Source organism: Cervus elaphus, chromosome 17, assembly GCF_910594005.1.
Source record: "Cervus elaphus chromosome 17, mCerEla1.1, whole genome shotgun sequence".
Lineage (NCBI taxonomy): Eukaryota > Metazoa > Chordata > Mammalia > Artiodactyla > Cervidae > Cervus > Cervus elaphus.
Window position 1 is genome coordinate 58,103,391 of NC_057831.1, and position 17,945 is coordinate 58,121,335.

At 41.8% G+C, this 17,945-nt stretch overlaps 1 protein-coding gene across 3 annotated transcripts in view; it reads left to right on the forward strand.

Annotated features, from left to right (window-relative positions):
- RHOH (ras homolog family member H) overlaps window positions 1-17,945 on the forward strand; it is a 50,591-nt gene that overhangs the window by 18,448 nt on the left and 14,198 nt on the right. Inside the window, exon 1 of one of the 3 annotated variants that reach the window (XM_043871341.1) lies at window positions 5,836-5,940. The exons of the other annotated variants lie outside the window; for them this stretch is intronic. The gene's annotated coding sequence lies outside the window, so the exon portion shown is untranslated. Of the gene's footprint in view, window positions 1-5,835; window positions 5,941-17,945 lie in introns of those variants that run through there. 3 annotated transcript variants of the gene reach the window in all.

The window sequence follows — 17,945 nt, forward strand, 5'->3', positions numbered from 1 at the left end:
GTTTGAAAAGTTGATAAGTGAAGGAAAGCATTTTCCTTTAAAACATGAACAAAATCTCCTGTTTGACGGCATAATATTTCCGATCACATTTTTGTTTGCTTTTGTTTGCGCTTCTCTCTGGCTTTGGCTTAACAGTAATTCATGGCTATGTTAGACAAGTTATGGTTCATGAGACACACAGCATATCAGTTAGCAGAGCTTTCAGCTGCAAGTTGTGTGATACCTATCAATAGCTTACAAAAAATCTGGATCCATTTCTCCCCCATAGCCAGAAGTCTGGAGGTCTGCGTTCCTGCCCCTGGTTCAGTGGCTCAATGACACTGCCTCTGCAGTTTTCCTGGGTGTCATCATAGCTGCAGGATGGCTCCCGCTGCTTCCAGGCTTGTACCTCCATTGAGAGTCGTAGAGTTGGGTGAAGGCAAAAAGGAGGCTGATCTGGCAGTGGCTGTTGCATTTTCTAGGAAAACAAGAGTTTTCCCAGAGATCTCCTAAACAGATGTCAACTATCTTGTCATTGCTAGGATTTGGTTACATGCCCAGCCCAGTTGTGAGGAAGGTGAGGAAACAGGAAGTAGAATTGTTACATAATTGTCTTAGGCTATTGGAAGGACTGATGCTGAAGCTGAAACTCCCATACTTTGGCCACCTCATGAGAAGAGTTGACTCTTTGGAAAAGACCCTGTTGCTGGGAGGGATTAGGGGCAGGAGGAGAAGGGGACGACAGAGGATGAGATGGCTGGATGGCATCACCGACTCGGTGGACGTGAGTTTGAGTAAACTCCGGGAGTTGGTGATGGACAGGGAGGCCTGGTGTGCTGCGATTCATGGGGTCGCAAAGAGTCGGACACGACTGAGCGGCTGAACTGAACTGAACTGAATGCATTCCCAACAGGGAGGCAAGTGAGGAGTGTAGTAGGAATGAGGTAAGGGTAGGGATGGGGTGAGGGTAGATGGGATGATGATGATAACTCCTATGGGGGAGAATTGTTTATTGGTGAGGAGGAGAGGCAGAAAAAAGATATTACTCTTTTTATGTATAAAGCACAGATATGCATACAATACATAGAGTACATTTATGATATTAAATTTTAATGAGTGACATGATCAGGAAAAAAGTGTCTAAAAATGCTTTGAGGCAAATGATAATGAAAAAAAGGGTGAGAAATGGTGGCTTAGGCCAAGCATGGTCCATTGCCTAAGGTCTTGCCCATTGTCTTACAACAAAATTGAATTCTATTTTTAAGAAAATATTATTTATATATTTGGCTGCACCAGGTCTTAGTTCCGACACGCAGGTTCTTTGATCTTCCTTGGGGCATGTGGGGTCTTTAGTTGTAGCGTATGGAGTCCTAACTAGAGATTGAACCCGGGCCCCTTGCATTGGGAGTGCAGAGTCTTAGCGACTGGGCCACCAGGTAAGTCCTGGATTCTATTATTAATGACAAAGAGAGGCTCGGATATTGAGTAGAAAACTAATAACACCTGCCACAGGTAATGTCATAAATTAAATTAAGGAACAACTTACATTATCTTGTAATTGGTGATCTTCTCTCACTGGATTGGCAATTTCCTAAGAATGGGAACTGTGTTCTGTTCATCTTTGTATATTAGTATATAGACCTCCCAATATATATATTTTGTATGTTGAGTGTAAAAAACTGTTTTACCTGTTTTAAAGCTGGACCAATCACCCTAGGCATTAATTTAAACTTATTTCCCCACCCAAAATCCTTCAGTAGCTTCCAGTTTCTTACAGGCACAAGATCTACCTTCTCATTCTCTTTTCCTATCATCTCCTTAACTCTGGTCTAGGGTCCGGGCATGCTCATTTACTTTTTCCTTAAGCTCATCTTTGCTCTCAGTCCTCTGCGCTTTTCTACAGGCCAATCCCTTCCTTGTTACCCTTCCAATTCCTCTCCTGTTGAGACTCTATTCTAGGTCACTCCCCCTGGGAGTCCTTAGGCAGTTCCACTTGCCTAGAAGACCTTTTCCTTCATCTCCAACCTTTTTAATCCTTCTCCTCAAAACCTAGTTTAAGCCCTGCTTTCTTACAAGTTCTTTTTTTTTAATTAAAAAAAATTAAAAATTGGAGGGTAATTGCTTTACAATGTCGTGTTGGTTTTTGCCATACAACATCATGAATCAGCCATTATGAGAAGGAAATGGCAACACTTGCCTAGAGAATCCCATGGAGAGAGGAGCCTGGTGGGCTACAGTCCATGAGGTTGCAAATATATATATATATTATATACATATATATAAGATTTACCAACTGAGCTATGAGGGCTTCCTCATAGCTCAGTTGGTAAATCATCTGCCTGCAATGCAGGAGGCCTAGGTTCAATTCCTGGGTCGAGAAGATCTCCTGGAGAAGGAAATGGCAACCCACTCAAAGTATTCTTGCCTGGAGAATCCCATGGACAGAGGAGCCTGTCAGGCTACAGTCCTCGGGATCACAAGAGTCCGACACGACTAAACCACCAACCACCACCATATATATATATATATATATATATCCATCCATCCTTTTTTCTTTTTTGCCCCTTCCTTCCTTTTCTTTTTTAAAAAATAATTCCTATTCTTTTAAAATCCTATAGTGTTTACGATCTGTTTCACTCTTGGTGTACTTAATGTGTGTGTGTGTGTGTGTGTGCGCATGTGTGCACACGCATGTGTGCTCAGTCCTGTCCAACTCTTGTGGCCCCATGGACTGTAGCCTGCTAGGCTCGTCTGTCCATGGAATTTTCCAGGCAAGAATACTGGAGCAGCTTGCCATTTCCTACTGCAGTGGATCTTCCTGGCCCAGGGATCGAACCTACGTCTTACATCTCCTAGCTGGCAGGAGAATTCTTTACCACTGTGCCACTTGGCAAGCCCCAATTAAGTAATTAAGTGTAGTGGTAAAGAACCCGCCTGCCGATGCAGGAGACATAAGAGACTCAGGTTCTGACCCTGGATTGGGAAGATCCCCTGGAGAAGGAAATGGCAACACTTGCCTAGAGAATCCCATGGAGAGAGGAGCCTGGTGGGCTACAGTCTGTGAGGTCGCAAAGAGTCAGACACAACTGAAGTGGCCTAGCACCCACGCACATAATGTCTTTAATGTTAGTTACCTGACTTGAGTATCTACATCTTGTCCTCACAATGGGCTAAATTCCAGGAGAGCAGGGAATCTCTCACAAAGTCCACTGTAGTGCTGTGCCTCTAGAAAGCAATTGGTAAAAGCTGGTTATAGTAGCTAAAAGTGATAAGCGTCAATAGATGAGAGCCAGTCAGTAGCTAGACATGGTTTTCTTCGCAGTTCTAAAACCCACTGTACACTATTTGTGTTTTAACATAAATAACCAACATCGTGGGAATTCACTTATAAGAGACAAGCCTAAAGGCAGGTTTAGGAGCTGGAAACGGTTCATTAGCTCGATTCTGCCTTCCGTTTCCTGATCCTCTCTGCATGAGATAATTGGAGGTTTGGAGGCAGAGTGTAAAGCTCAGGCTTTTGGAGTTAACCAGGGTCAAGTTACTTAATTTCTCTGGCTCTCAGTCATCACATTTGTAAAATGCGGATAGTACTATTTTCCTTGTGGGACTGTCGTGAGGATAAAGCGAGATCAGGCATGAAGGTGATTGCCTCGGGCACCCTTGCACTCAATAAATGGAGCTGTGGATGGCTTGGATTATCTACCTGATGCTTCAGGGGCAATATGTCTTTGTTTTACTGAGTTTCCCTCTCAGCATTCCCCTGAAGAGAAATAGTCGCTTAGGTATACTTATTTAAAAGGTATTTCTACTTAAGGAGTTGGAATAGGAGTAGTATCTACATTTCATAACATTTCAAGCTGGAATGAAACCCTCCTATCTTATACTCAATGAAAGAGACACCTAGAGGTGAGTGGTTACTTCTGGTTACAAGGCCAATGACAGAGATGAAATTGAACCCAGATATCCTGACTCTTGATCAGGGCTTTCCCCTCTAGGCGAGGGTTTTGCTTTGGGGGGAAATTTTTTTTGTGTGTGTGTGTGAGTGTGAGCCAAAGCTGCTTCACACGTAAACTGGGGATAATAATATAATAATACTATTTTCCAAATGGTGAAGGTCAAATGAAAAGCTGTATGGGAATGCTGTACTTAGCTGTGTGACTGTTTCTCCAATTTGACTGTGCTTCTGAGTCATCCTCGTACTTTGAAAATAGCCTCTCTGGTTCTTCCCAGACCTATTGAATGTGAACGTCCCCGTGAGGGGCCCAGGAAAACATTTTAAACAACCTCTAATTTTGCGGATGCTCACATTTGAGGACCTCTGACTTTACCTCCTGGACATTGATCAGTTGGTCTGTAAACTGAGGGAGTTCCCTGGTAGTGCAGTGGTTAGGACTTGGCTTCACTGCTGTGACTGCAGGTTCGATCTCTGGTTGGGGAACTAAGATCCTACATGGCATGACCCCCAAAAAAAATTCTTTTTTAATCTGTAAATTGAGAATAATGATACTTCCCAGGGCTAATGGTACATCACATCACGGTAGGGCAAGTGCAGTGAATAAATACCAAGTTTTTCTTTAATACTGTAGTCAGTATTATATTACACTGCCTCTGATATGGATCAGTATTATAAACCCAGTGATCCTCGTCTACAGGTTGGACACTTGACTTTGAGCTGGATTAGAATTCCTCGGCTTTCTCTGTTCCCCATGCAGCATTTAGCACAGTGCCCAACACGTAGTTAGACTGCAGTTAGTTCCTCTATTGGAGGAACAAGCACACGAATGGTGTTGTTGAGAATTGAGATCAATGACACTTCAGATTATCAGTCTGAGACAATACAGGAAACTGGTAGGCCACCAGTTTAGGAAGAGCCTGGATGTAGAAGGGAATGACCCAGAGAATGGGATTAATGACCAGTAAAAGATATCTTCCAGTGTCTTACTTCTCTTTGTATACAGTTTTTGCTTTTTTTGTGAAAATTTCTCTTCCTTCCACCAAAAGTGGCTTTGACGATGGAATAAGACTTGAACACATTCTTATAAATATGAAAACTGTAAAAAAAAGGGCTTTACTGGAGATTTGCATTCTGACAAAGCACTGAACCTCTGGAGAAAGGGCTGTTTCAATGGTGGGAGGAGGCACAGTAGGGAGGGGAATCCCCATCGCCCAGAGGTCCCCTGTGGGGGCGGCACCTTCTGGTAAGGCTGTCCCCTGAGGGGCGCGCACCTTACCTGCTGAACCAGCTGCTTGGGAAGCCCACGTGTCAAACTTTCTTGCAGGGGATCCTTATCATCCGGATGGCAGCTACTCCTGATAGACTGGGAAGCTGCTTCCTTTGCCATCTCCTTGTGGCTCGCTGAGCTGGGCCTCTGGATGATCCCAGATGGAGAATTGTGCTGGGGGGATGTCACAACATGCTTCTGAATTACTGTCCTCCTTAAAAATGAGGAGCCCAGAACTGTCAGTTCTATGCTCGAGAAGCAGTGATGACTCACGGTTGAAAAGACACTGGAATTCAGCCAGGAGAATATCATTAAAAGGAGAAGATGGGATAACAGATCTTGCTTGTGGCACAGAAAGGAAGTCCTCTGTCTCTTTCTGTGCCCCATGATGCAAAAAAAAAAAAAAGAAATTACCTATTGATAGTTAACTCTGTGGCAGTCAAGTTTCCTGGGACGTGACTTTAGAAAAATAACAAGTGTGGGAAATTCCCTTGCAGACCAGTGATGAGGGCTTGTGCTCTGACTGTCAAGGGCTGGGGTTCAGTCCCTGGTTGGGGAACTAAAATCCCACAAGCTGATTGGTGCAACAAAAAGTTAAAAAATAATAGCAAGTATGAGCCTCACTCTTCTAGTTCCTGATTGCATACATACACGCACACATGCACCAGGCTAGTACGGCTTCATAGGAAATGGAATACTGAAGAGTTCATGAGGAGGTTTTTGAATTTAATCTTACAAGGTAAGCACTTTGGGCATGATAAACCCCAAAGAAGTGTTCTGATGGATGTCTGCATGAGATATGTGAGTGTTGTAAGATACAGACATAATGTACAAGTGAAGAGGTGGTTAGAGGAAGACGGAATGAGCTTAGGGGATTATCTTCTGTTGCATTTCAGTTCACTTTGGAATTATGAACTTGAGACATTGGCTAATGCTGATATCCTGGGGTTTCTTTTGGAAACTTACTATTGTCTCTTGTAAGTAATTTCAGGTAGGCTTGTATCATTAAGGCAAGACTTGGGTAGACTAGTACAAGAAGATGACTAGACAGTCATCTCCTGAGAAGATGGATTTATACGAAGAGATATAGACCAGAAAAAAGAGAGTTGGTGACCCATGGAAACGTACAAAACAAGCAAGTCTGAGAATTGTACTCTGGCAGTGACCTTCCATGCACTGTCAAAGGACAGAGAATCGCAGCTAACAGACTTCCTGTATTAGGATCCATTCACAAGACCATGTTCTTCCCTAGTGGCTCAGACGGTAAAGCATCTGCCTGCAACCCAGAAGACCCGGGTTTGATCCCTGGGTCGGGAAGATCCCCTAGAGAAGGAAATGGCAACCCACTCCAGGAATCTTGCCTAGAAAATCCCATGGATGGAAGAGCCTGGTAGGCTACAGTCCATAGGGTCACAAAGAGTCATACACGACTGAGAGACTTCACTTTCACTTTCACAAGACCATAGAGATGAAGTGAGCCTTAGGATAAAGCATGCCCTCGACCTTTCTGATACTCAGTAACAAAAGGAAATATATTCCCATAAATCCTAACAGTGGTAATCATCTTCATTACACAAGAAGCCTCTTTTCCTAGAATCTGAGTTCCCCCCAGAGATTTTTCTACCATGCTGGGCAGGGCAGTCTGGGCACAATCCACATATCACTGGAATATTCCAAAGTGTGTGTATGTTTGCTTGCTTTGTTTTCACTTGAGTGGTATCTGAAAGAGGGCTGAGGACTTCCAGACTGAGTAAGAAAGGAACTTACAGATTCAGTGAGACCCGCTCATCTGACAGATGAGGTCACTGTGGTGGTGGGGGGGGGGCGGGTCCTGGACTGGTTCCGGGTCACTTCATTAGTCTGATTCTGACCCAGGATCTGGGTCTCCTGTGTCGTACTTTCTTGAAAGTGACTACAGTATCGGTTGATACTAGCAAATGCTGTTTCTATCTAGGAAGATGCGTTTATATTTGCAAGATGCATTTATATTTTCTCTTACACAAAGAGTCATGAGTTACTTTCACAACTCCTTGTTGTTACAAAAGAAGTATATGTGTGTGTGTGTGTGTGTGTGTGTGTGTTTTACTGCGCCATGTGGCATGTGGGATCTTAGTTCCCTCACCAAGGATCAGTCCTGCATCCCCTGCAGTGGAAGTTCAGAGTTTTAACAACTAGACTATCTGGGAAGTCCTTGGAAGCAGTATATGTTTTTAAAGGAAATTTGTAAAACATAGATAAGCTCACAAAAATTTGTGATTGCACCAATCAGCGCATCACTAACATCTGGATTTAGCTTCTTATTCCTTTCTTTAATTTTACTGAAAAATCAGGATCATGTTGTACACACTGTTTTGAATTTGCTTTTTTTTACAGTGTTGTCATATACTTTTCTCCACATTGTTAAATATTTTCTAGAATTATAAGGAATTCAATAATAAAAACTTGTGTGTATTCCTCCTTTGAAAAGTTATGCTTTGTGGCAAGTTGTCTTGTATTAGTTAAGACAAATGAGGGCAAAAATGAGTAGAAATGCAAGTCCATTCTATAGGGAGTGTTTTCTGGAAGTCCTTGCTATTAGAAACAGATTTAGGATTAGGCCTCCTCTCATACATGTCGATAATACCTGTGTGGAGGTGGGAGAGTTGGCCTAAAGGATGAACACCAAACTCCAGGTAGGAGCTCTGGATAATCTAGAGAGAGCCACGAGTTACCACGCCAAGAGAGGATGGTTACCCAGTCCCACACCCTGCGAGGACCTGGTCATTTTACTGTCACGGGGACCACGTTTACAGGGCCTGGGAACTTCTAAGTGTGGAGATTTGGGAGGCAAATGAGTGACGTGGCCAATGGTTGCTTTTTGTGCCAAGAAAAGCCATGAGGATGCCTTAGAGAACTGTGGGATTTTGTAGGATCTAGGTGACATTCCCCTTTGGGCCTTTCTGACACCTTGCCTACCTGCTTGTTCTGCTGCCGTGGTCTGTAAATGGGCTGGGCATTTTCTCTAGTCAGTCTCTGAAAGCTCTCTAGAGTGCAAAATGTTAACAGGTTCTTTCTGTCATAAGTTAGGCCAGTGGACACTAAATTGGACTGGTACCTGTTCCCAGGAAAAGAGGTGCAAATTCTCTTTCCATCTTGCGTACTGCTAAGGTGGGTGTCACTGAACACTGTCCTGAAACCAGACACCTGCGAGGGCCCCGCGTGCTTTGTTTGGCAAATGTGCCAGGGCTGAAGGCTTCTCAGGGCCTGTGTCTCTGCGTCACGGGTGGTTTCCCGGGTGGCTCAGCGGTGAAGAATCTGCCTGCCAGTGCAGGAGACTCAGGAGACACAAGGTCGGTCACTGAGTCAGGAAGATCCCATGAAGAAGCCAGCAGCAACCCACGCCCGTGTTCTTGCCTGGAAAATTCCATGGACAGAGGAGCCTGGTGGGCTATAGTCCATGGGGTCACAAAAGAGTTGGATATAATTGAGCGTGTGAGTCTCTGTGTCAAGGTAGGAGATGGAAAAGGAAAGACAGTCAAAGACAGGTGAGAAGAAAGGTCGGGAAAGGGTATCAGAGGCAGGAAGGTTGAACCATCTGCACGTCGTGCTCTTCCCTACTAACATTTGCTCTCAAAGCAACAGCAGGGTTTAGAAGCATTGACTCCAACTTTGAGAGGAGTTCTACTGTAGGTAAAATGTTATCAAACAGCGCTGCATGCGACAAAGAGATTGTTCGTGAAAGGAAGAGCCCATCCACGTGGCAGACTTCATTTCTGTCTTATTTTAAGAAACTGCCGCAGCTACCCCGACCTTCAGCAACTACCACCCCAATCAGTCAGCAGCCATCAACGCTGAGGGAAGACTCTCTGCCAGTAGAAAGTTTATGACTTGATGAGGGCTCAGATGATGGTTAGCATCTTTTAGCAATAACTTATTTTTTGATTAAGGCATGTGCATTACTTTTAGACATAATGCTATTGCACAGTTAATATACTTACAGTATACTGTAACTTTAATATGCAATGGGAAGCCAAAAAATTCATGTGACTCACTTTATTGCAATATTTGCTTATTGTGGTGGTCTGGAATCCAAATCCATAGTATCTTTGAGGTATTGCCTGAAAATCTGCTGATAAAGAAAAAATTAATTGAGAAAATCATCAGGGAGTAAAGAATAGTACGTTATAGTTTGTATATTAAAAGAAAGGGTGAATGTGTGTCATAATTACACATATTCATACATAGATGTTTGTGAATACATGTCATAATGTAATAGCTTTGGGAAAATGCATAAAAAACTTCACATAATAGTTGTCTCTGGGAAAATGGCCTGGGGCCCTGGAGGGCAGGCAGAGGAGGGAGATGTATTTTTCACTTTTGTCCTCTTTGAATTTTACGATAGACATGTATTAAGTATTCAAAAGGTAAACATAAAAACACTCAAAGATTACATGTGAGCTCAAATAAGGGAGAAAAATAATGCCTGTGAGGAGTCTCAGGAAGGCCTCCTGGAGGAGGTGGCATCTGAGCTGGGCTCTGGGACAGGCAGAATTTTACTAGGAAGAGTCAGCAGGGCAGAAGGTATTTCAGGAGACAAGAGCAGCACACTTAAGATTGAAAGTGAAAGTAAAAGTTGCTCAGTTGTGTCTGACTTTGCGATCCCTTGGACTATACAGTCCATGGAGTTTTCCAGTTTAGAATGCTGGAGTGGGTAGCCTTTCCTTTCTCCAGGAGATCTTCTCAAGCTAGGATTCGAACCCAGATCTCCCACATTGCAGGCGGATTCCTTACCAGCTGAGCCACAAGGGAAGCCTACACTTAAGATTACTGAGTCAGGGAAGGCAGGGAGAGTTGGGGGATGTCACACAATCTGGAGGCAGCAATGGCTTGGTGAAGTGGGGCTGGGGAAGAGGAGAGACGTAATGAGAGAGACGGTGGAAGGAGGTTACTTTATACTTGCCATGCAGAAATGAGCCATTTACAAATTGGCGTCAGTGTCCCTTTAAAAATGATCTCCCCGCTGCGCTTCAGTCTCAGAAGCTGACTTTCTGCCCTCCAGTTACACAAACCCTTCTCCTGTGCACACCTGGCCACTGGCCACTTCTCTCTGGATGCTGTCCACCAATCCCATTTTCTCCCCCGCTCTGCAAGACCTATCTCAAATGTCACTGCTTTCTGCCTCTTCCACCCCCACCATCCTGGAAGATTTAAGCACTCTGTCCTCAGTATTCTCTTGGCATTTTGCAGTACCTTTATTATGGCATTTGTCCATTTAAATTTTAATTTTTTTTTCTGGGAGGAAGCTGTGCGTGAGATCATTTGTATGCAGAAGGCTGCTTCTTTTCTCTCTAATTTAGAATTTTTTTTCTCTATGACTTCAGTTATATGGGGCCTTATTATGATGAAGAACAGCCACACTGGCTACCTTTCCATGGCCATCTCATTACCTCTTCCTAAGAATTCATTTCTTCTATAGAGAACAACCTCAACAAAGAAGTGAAGGTCAGTCATCAGCAAAGTAGGAAAATTTTTTTTTCAAAAACAAAAAACCTCTAGGTGTAAGCTAAACTATATTAACATTTTCTTTATTACCTTCTGTCCCCATTAAGCTCTTTAAAAGAATTCCTAATTTAAAGGCAATTAGAGTCAGATATCCTCTCATCTATTTTCAGACTTCTATGGATTTGGAACTTGATAGAACATTATGTATGCATAAGCAATAAATTAAACAGTTAAAAGAATAATTTTGCTCTGGAGTATCTTGATAGTTTCAGGTTCATTAGGAACTTGTTTCTCCCAGTTTTTGTAAGACCTCCATCAGAAGTTGAGCATCTAAGGAGATAGTTAATCCCACTGTCGTGTATTATAGCTGCAATATAATCAGTATGGGAAGTATAAACAGTGATATCCCAAAAGGGGATTTTAAAAAACCTAAGACACGCTGTAACAACCTGTGTTCTTAGGTTATTCCTCTTTGTTCCTCTTCTCCTTTAGACAACTTAGGGAGTAACTGGGCTTCCCTTGTAGCTCAGTTGGTAAAGAATCTGCCTACAATGCAGGAGACCTAGGTTCGATTCCTGGGTTGGGAAGATCCCTTGGAGAAGGAAATGGAAACCCACTCTAGTATTCTTGCCTGGAGAATCCCATGGACTGTAGCCTGCCAGGCTCCTCTGTCCATGGGGTCGCAAGAGTCAGACACGGCTTAGCAACCACACTACACCAGGGAGTAACTGCTCTGCCCTTAGCACAGGTTGTCTGTGGAGGGACATGTATTGGAGGACTGGAATTCATAGTAAGCCTCGTAGTGTCCACCATTGCAGAAGCTTTTCCTCTGCATAGACCCTTTGTACCCACTGTACCTTGTAAGAGGTTTGTACCTCTTAATCCCCTTCACCTGTTTCACCCCCACTCCTATCCCAATTCCATTCTGGCCGTTCTGGGACTCAGGGGCTTCAGACCAGACTTGTACATTTCTTTATCTACATAAATGAGATTCTTTAATGAATTGTTCAGCTGCTCTTTTTAAGGTTACTAATATGTCATGGGTACCCTTCTTGTGCAATACATACAGGGAAAACCTAATTCTTTTTTTAAATCAAAATATAGTTAAAGTACAATATTATGTTAATTTCAAGTGTACTACATAGTGATTTGACATTTGCGTACACTGTGACGTGATCCCCACCATGAGTCAAGTCTGGTAACATCTGTCCCCATATAAAGTTATTACAATATTGCTGACCATTGTTCTACTTAGTATCACATTCCTATGATTTATTTTATAACTAGAGGTTTGCACCTGTTAATCCCCTTCACCTGTTTCACCCCCACTCCTATCCTAATTCTTTTTAATGCTGTATTGGATTACATTGAATGGATATGGCAGGATTAATTTAACCACTGACTTATGATGGAACTTTTAGTTAGTCTCAGTTCTTTTTTTTTTTTTGCTATTGTGACTAATGCTGCAATAGAATTCTTGCACATATATCTTCACTACTTATATAGGAACAACAAAACAATGCATTTAAACAATTGGAATTGTTGGGTTAAAAGGTATATGCATTTAAAATTTTGATAGCTACTGGCAGGGACATACCAAGGACATAGGGGTGGAAGGGGTCCACCCCAGGTATAGACAATAAGGGAGTGAGTCATCTGTCAAGAATTTAAAGACAATAATAAAATCAGTGTGGGTCTGTTTTTTGTTATCACCACGCACTGTCAGTGATAGAGTGAGTGCTTAAGAGAGTGTATGGATTCCATTAGAGCTGACTTCAGGGATGTATTGTGATTGCCTGTGGTACTGCATATTTCTGACTCCTAAGCAGTAGATGAGAACTAAAGAATGATAGCCCAATGATTATAGAGACTATGAAACAGAACTTGATTAACTTCAATTCTGCTATTCTCTGTGACTTTTTAGAGTTTTGTGTTTAGATTTAAAACAGTGAGTAGAGCACAATTTGCAGAGTATAATATTTTTGATTGATAATTACAAGTTTTAGTTCACACACAAAATATTTTACTGCACTTGAATAATACTTTAAAAATTGAAATTTATCTTTGTTATAAACTGTTACTTGTTTATTTTAAAGCTAAAGAATGAATCAGGGAAAAAATGATTGTTCTTGACTCTTATATATTATTACTGAAACTAACTTTGCCATGTAGATGAAAGAGGTTAAAAAACGATCAGCTCCAAGTGTCAAAAACAGTAAGTGTGCCGCTGGATTCCGTCAAATTGCCTTCTACAAAGATGGTGTTCTTCTGTACATCCTCCAGTTGTGTGAGAGTGAGTGCTTAAGGGAGAAACCTTTCATATGTTGTTAGAAACCAGGCCTGTAGTAAGAAAGAAATCACCCACCAGCTGAAAAATGTCTTTCTGAGTCTACCACCTCACCTCCTGCTTTTATTTTAGGATTGTGTCTTAGTCTGTTTGAACTGCTATAACAAAATGCCACAGACTATGCAGTTTGTAAACAAGAGAAATTTATTTTTCATAGGTTGAACAGTCTCTCATGGATATGAGGTCTAAGGAGGGCTTGCTTCCTGATTCTTAGACAGTGCCTTCTCACTGTGTCCTCATATGGTGGAAGGGACAAATGAGCTCTCTGGGGCTCTTTAATAATGACAGTAATTCCATTGATGAGGGCTCCAGCCTCATGGCCTAGTCACCTCCCAAAGTCCCCACCTCCTATGACTATCATCATGGGGGTTAGGTGTCAACTTAATTCAATCTGAATTTTAGGGGCACACCAACATCGGGTCATAGCAGATTGCTTAGTTTCATCAAGATGGCAAAGAAAGACAGACTTGCCCCGAATGAGAGACAGAGGGAGGGGAGGTAGAGACAGCTCTGTGAATGGACTTGGAGGCAAGCCCTCCTCACTAGCTTGTTCTCTTGGGCAAGTTACCTTACTTCTCTGTGCCTTAGTTTCCCCTGCTGTAGAATAACCACAGTGGTATTGAACACATAATATTATTGTAATGATGAATGAGTTAATTTTCATAAAGTACTTCAAACAGTATCTGACAAGTGCTTAATACCATGTGATTATTGTTATCCTCATTCACCAAATGGCTCCCCTCCGTAGCTCAGTTGGTAAAGAATCCGCCGGCAATGCAGGAGACCCCGGTTCGATTCCTGGATCAAGAAGATCTGCCGGAGAAGGGATAGACTACCCACTCCAGTGTTTTTGGGCTTTCTTGGTGGCTCAGCTGGTAAAGAATCTGCCTGCAATGTGGGAGACCTGGGTTTGATCCCTGGGTTGGGAAGATCCCCTGGAGAAGGGAATGGCTACCCACTCCAGTGTTCTGGCCTGGAGAATTCCGTGGACTGTATAATCCATGGGGTTACAAAGAGTCCGACACGACTGAGTAACTTTCACTTCACATTTATTTACCTAATAGTCAGGCATGCTGCTAGGCATGGGAGATAGAATTTTTTAATTGCCTTAAAAAATCCTCCAAACTATGCACTATTATCCACATCTTGCAGTTCTGCTTATATGACCTGCCGGAGGTTATACTATTAGTCGGCAATGAAGATGAGAATCTAACCAAGACCTGGACTCCACAGCCCAGGCTCTGTGCAAATGATGTAATATTACCCATTTTATACTTTGAAACTGAAACTAAGTCACCTCATTTCATGCAGTGCTCTGGGATAAATTTCCAAGACAAAATACCTTCTTTTATAGTTTGAACAATCTGTAAATTAAGGGTTTACCCTAATTTTAGAAGATGTTGGAAGCCTTAATTATTGCCCTGGAAGAGAGATGATCAGTCTCTCAAAGAAAGTTAATGAGGAAGAGAACATCTGTTTGAAAACAAGTTTTATATTAAAACTGGCAGTTATCTTTTGAGTAAAAAGCCACCTATTTGAATTATAGATCTATCTATATGGGTTTACATTTTAAAATTAAGGAAACTAAATATAGGATATAAAATGTAGATATGCATATTTGAAAAAGTACAATGTAGATGGAAAGATTGCTGAATCAGTGATTCAGTTTCTGGGCTTCAAGTCAGCCTCCAGTAACTAAACCACTTGTTTCAGGGCCTTGGTTTCCTCATGGGAAAATGAGTGGGTTGAACTAGATGACCTTTCAGGTATCTAATCATGCTGAGTTTCTTTCCACAATCAGGGGACATACTATTTCATATTCTATTTAGTGGCTGCTCAATGAGGGGGCAATACCAGGAGTTTGGGAAGTTCTCAGAATTCATGGACACAAAAATATATAAGGAAAAATTGCTACATATGTATTTAAATAAGAAAGGATCAATATCCTTAATCTCCAAAAGATTTTTAAAAATCATCATTTAAGAAATGATGGCCACCTTACTAGAAAAGTAGGCAAAGTAAGTGACTTATGAAAGGAGAAATATGTGGTTGATAAAAGATGAATTTTAATTTTCACTAGTCATAAATGAAATGCAAATGAAAACAGATCAAACAGGCAACTATTACACCCAGTGATGGTTGTGTGATGAAATGAACATATTCATATACAGCTATGGGGTACAAATTGATCCAAGTTTTTCATCTTTCTTATTCTAGTAATTGTGCTCATATCTATTTATGCTAAAGAAATAATTGTCTATTTGTACAAATTTATTTTGTAAATGTTCACTCAGTGTTACTACAGTAAAAATTAGAAACAATTTAAATAATAGTCAATTGCTTTAATAAATAATGCTACTTTTGTATAATGAAGTATGACAGTCATTAAAATTATGTTTGAAGGATCTTAATAACATAAGAAATATTAACGATGTAAATGTTAAATAAAAAGCAAAATGCCCAGCTGAATGTAAAGTATGATATTAGTTTTGACAAAAAAAAAAAAGGCACATTGAAAAAACGAAACAGGAAGAGGTACACTAATTTCTGCAGCTTTTGGTTTTAGGTGGTAGTTGCTTTTCTCCTTTAGGTCATTTAGATGGTTCAGTACTTTTCAAATGTTCCATAATGTGGATGAACTACTTTTATAATCAGAGAAAAAAAAAGAATGCAGAGATGATCCAGAGAAAAATGAGGGGGAAAGTAAGTCAGCGTGAGGAGGACATCTTCAGTCTGATTGGATCAGCAAATAAGGGAGGAAATGTTGTTACCACTAATGGTTTGAATGTGTGTGTGGAATGATGGTGGTGGCGATGGCCGTGCGGTGGCAGTTCCGGGGTGGGGGATGGGGGAACCCAGGGATGTGATGGTTTTCTTTGCTACAGATGATGCTCTAGAGCTGGGAGGTATTCTGGGCTTGGTGGAGTCTACTTAGATATCAGGTAGATTTCATATTTTCCAAGTAAGTAAAGATCAGAACTACTTTGTCTAAGGAGGAAACATAAAATCTAAAAGTAGAAACTCCTCACTGCCCCTTCACCTTTTCAGACAAAAAGGACCCCAGCGGGGAGGGTCTGCCTCACATTCAGAGTTACTTTGATTTGTCATCTGGTTTTATGTGGGTAGTCCATTTTCACTCTTGAGTTTCTTTCTTTTTTTCTTTTTAAAAGTTATTTTCATTATTACTGTTTGCACTTTTGCAAAGAGCTAATTCTGCAGAACTGGAGCAAGGAGGGCCACGGGAAGTTAGTGAACATAGTTATACCAATTAGGAAGTTCAGTAACTTCAGGTTCAAAGTAACTTCAAGAGTATCCTTTGGCTAGAGTATTTTCTAGACTGGCCTTTACTTCCCAGAGGCAGGTGGTGATGACTTACGGAGATGCAGGTAGGGCTTGTACTTGAAGTTGAAGGCTCTCTTTTCACGACTTGGCTGGGAATCCTCACCTGGGCACGGCTTTCTCTCCTCTGCCTCCCTTCTACCAGGAGGCAGGTTCTAAGCCTCTGCCCTGTCTACGTTTATGTCATCTGTTATTTGATGCATCAGTTTTCCTTCAAATACTTGAATAAGTCATTGTGGCACGAAGTATACTTTTTATTTTTTAATGATGCTTTTCTGTATTCTCTCTAAAGCTAAAGGTGAGAATGAAACCACAGCTTGGACAAAACGCTATAGAAAACAAAAGAGCCTACCCTTTAAAACCTCTATCATGAAAAATTTTGAGCATATATAAAGATAGTGAGAACAGACTAAAAGTACCCCCATATACCATCATTCAGCCTTAACAGTTCTCAATATTGTCCCGGTCTTATTTCATGCATCATCCTGACTCCCCCCCCCTTTTCTGGGATAATCTAAAATAAATCCCAGACATCATATTCATTTCACCTGTCAGATAAAGACTTTCTTTTTTTTTTTTTTTTTGGTTTTTGCCATACATGGAGGGGGGGTTCAGGATGGGGAACACATGTAAATCCACGGCTGATTCAGGTAAGGACTTTAAAAATGTATACGACCACAACGTGATTATCACCTAACAAAATCAGCAAGAGTTCCTTAATGTCATCAAACACCCAGGCCATATTCAAACTTCTTTAAATATTTAAAAAATACAGGAAGGATGGAATTTCCCTGGTGGTCCAGTGGTTAGGACTTCGAGCTCTCAGAACTTGCTGAGGGCACATGTTCAATTCCTGGTTGGGGACCTATAATCCTAACATCCCACAAGCCACATGGTGCTACCAAAAATGCACATACATGGGATTCCCTGGTGATTCAGACGGTAAAGAATCTGCCTGTAATGCAGGAGACCCGAGTTTGATCCCTGGATCGAGAAGTTCCCCTGGAGGAGGGAATGGTCCTACCCCAGTATTCTTGCCTGGAAAATTCCACGGATAGGGGAGCCTGGCGGGCTATAGTCCGTGGGGTCGCAAAGAGTCAGACACGACTGAGCACCAACACACGCACATACACACACATAACATATAACACACACATATAACATATAACACACACACATATAACATGACTGAGCAACTAACACACACATATATTTTATGTACATGTAAGGGGCTTCCCAGGCCGCGCTTAGTGGTAAAGAACCTGCCTGACAAAGTGGAAGATGTAAGAGACTTGGGTTCGATCCCTGGGTCAGGAAGATCCCCCGGAGGAGGGCATGGCAAACCACTCCAGTTTTCTTGCCTGGAGAATCCCACGGACTTCCATGGGTTACCTTCCATGGGGTCACAAAGAGACGGACGTGACTGAGTGACTAAGCACACATGCACATATATAATTTAAAAAATTCTCTCATAAGGAGAAAAAGGAGAGATGGGTGGCTTAGGACATTCTTGAGAATAGGTGTAGTACACGCAGCTTAGCTTGTCTTCTTTCCAGGATAGGCCTTGAAAAAAAGAA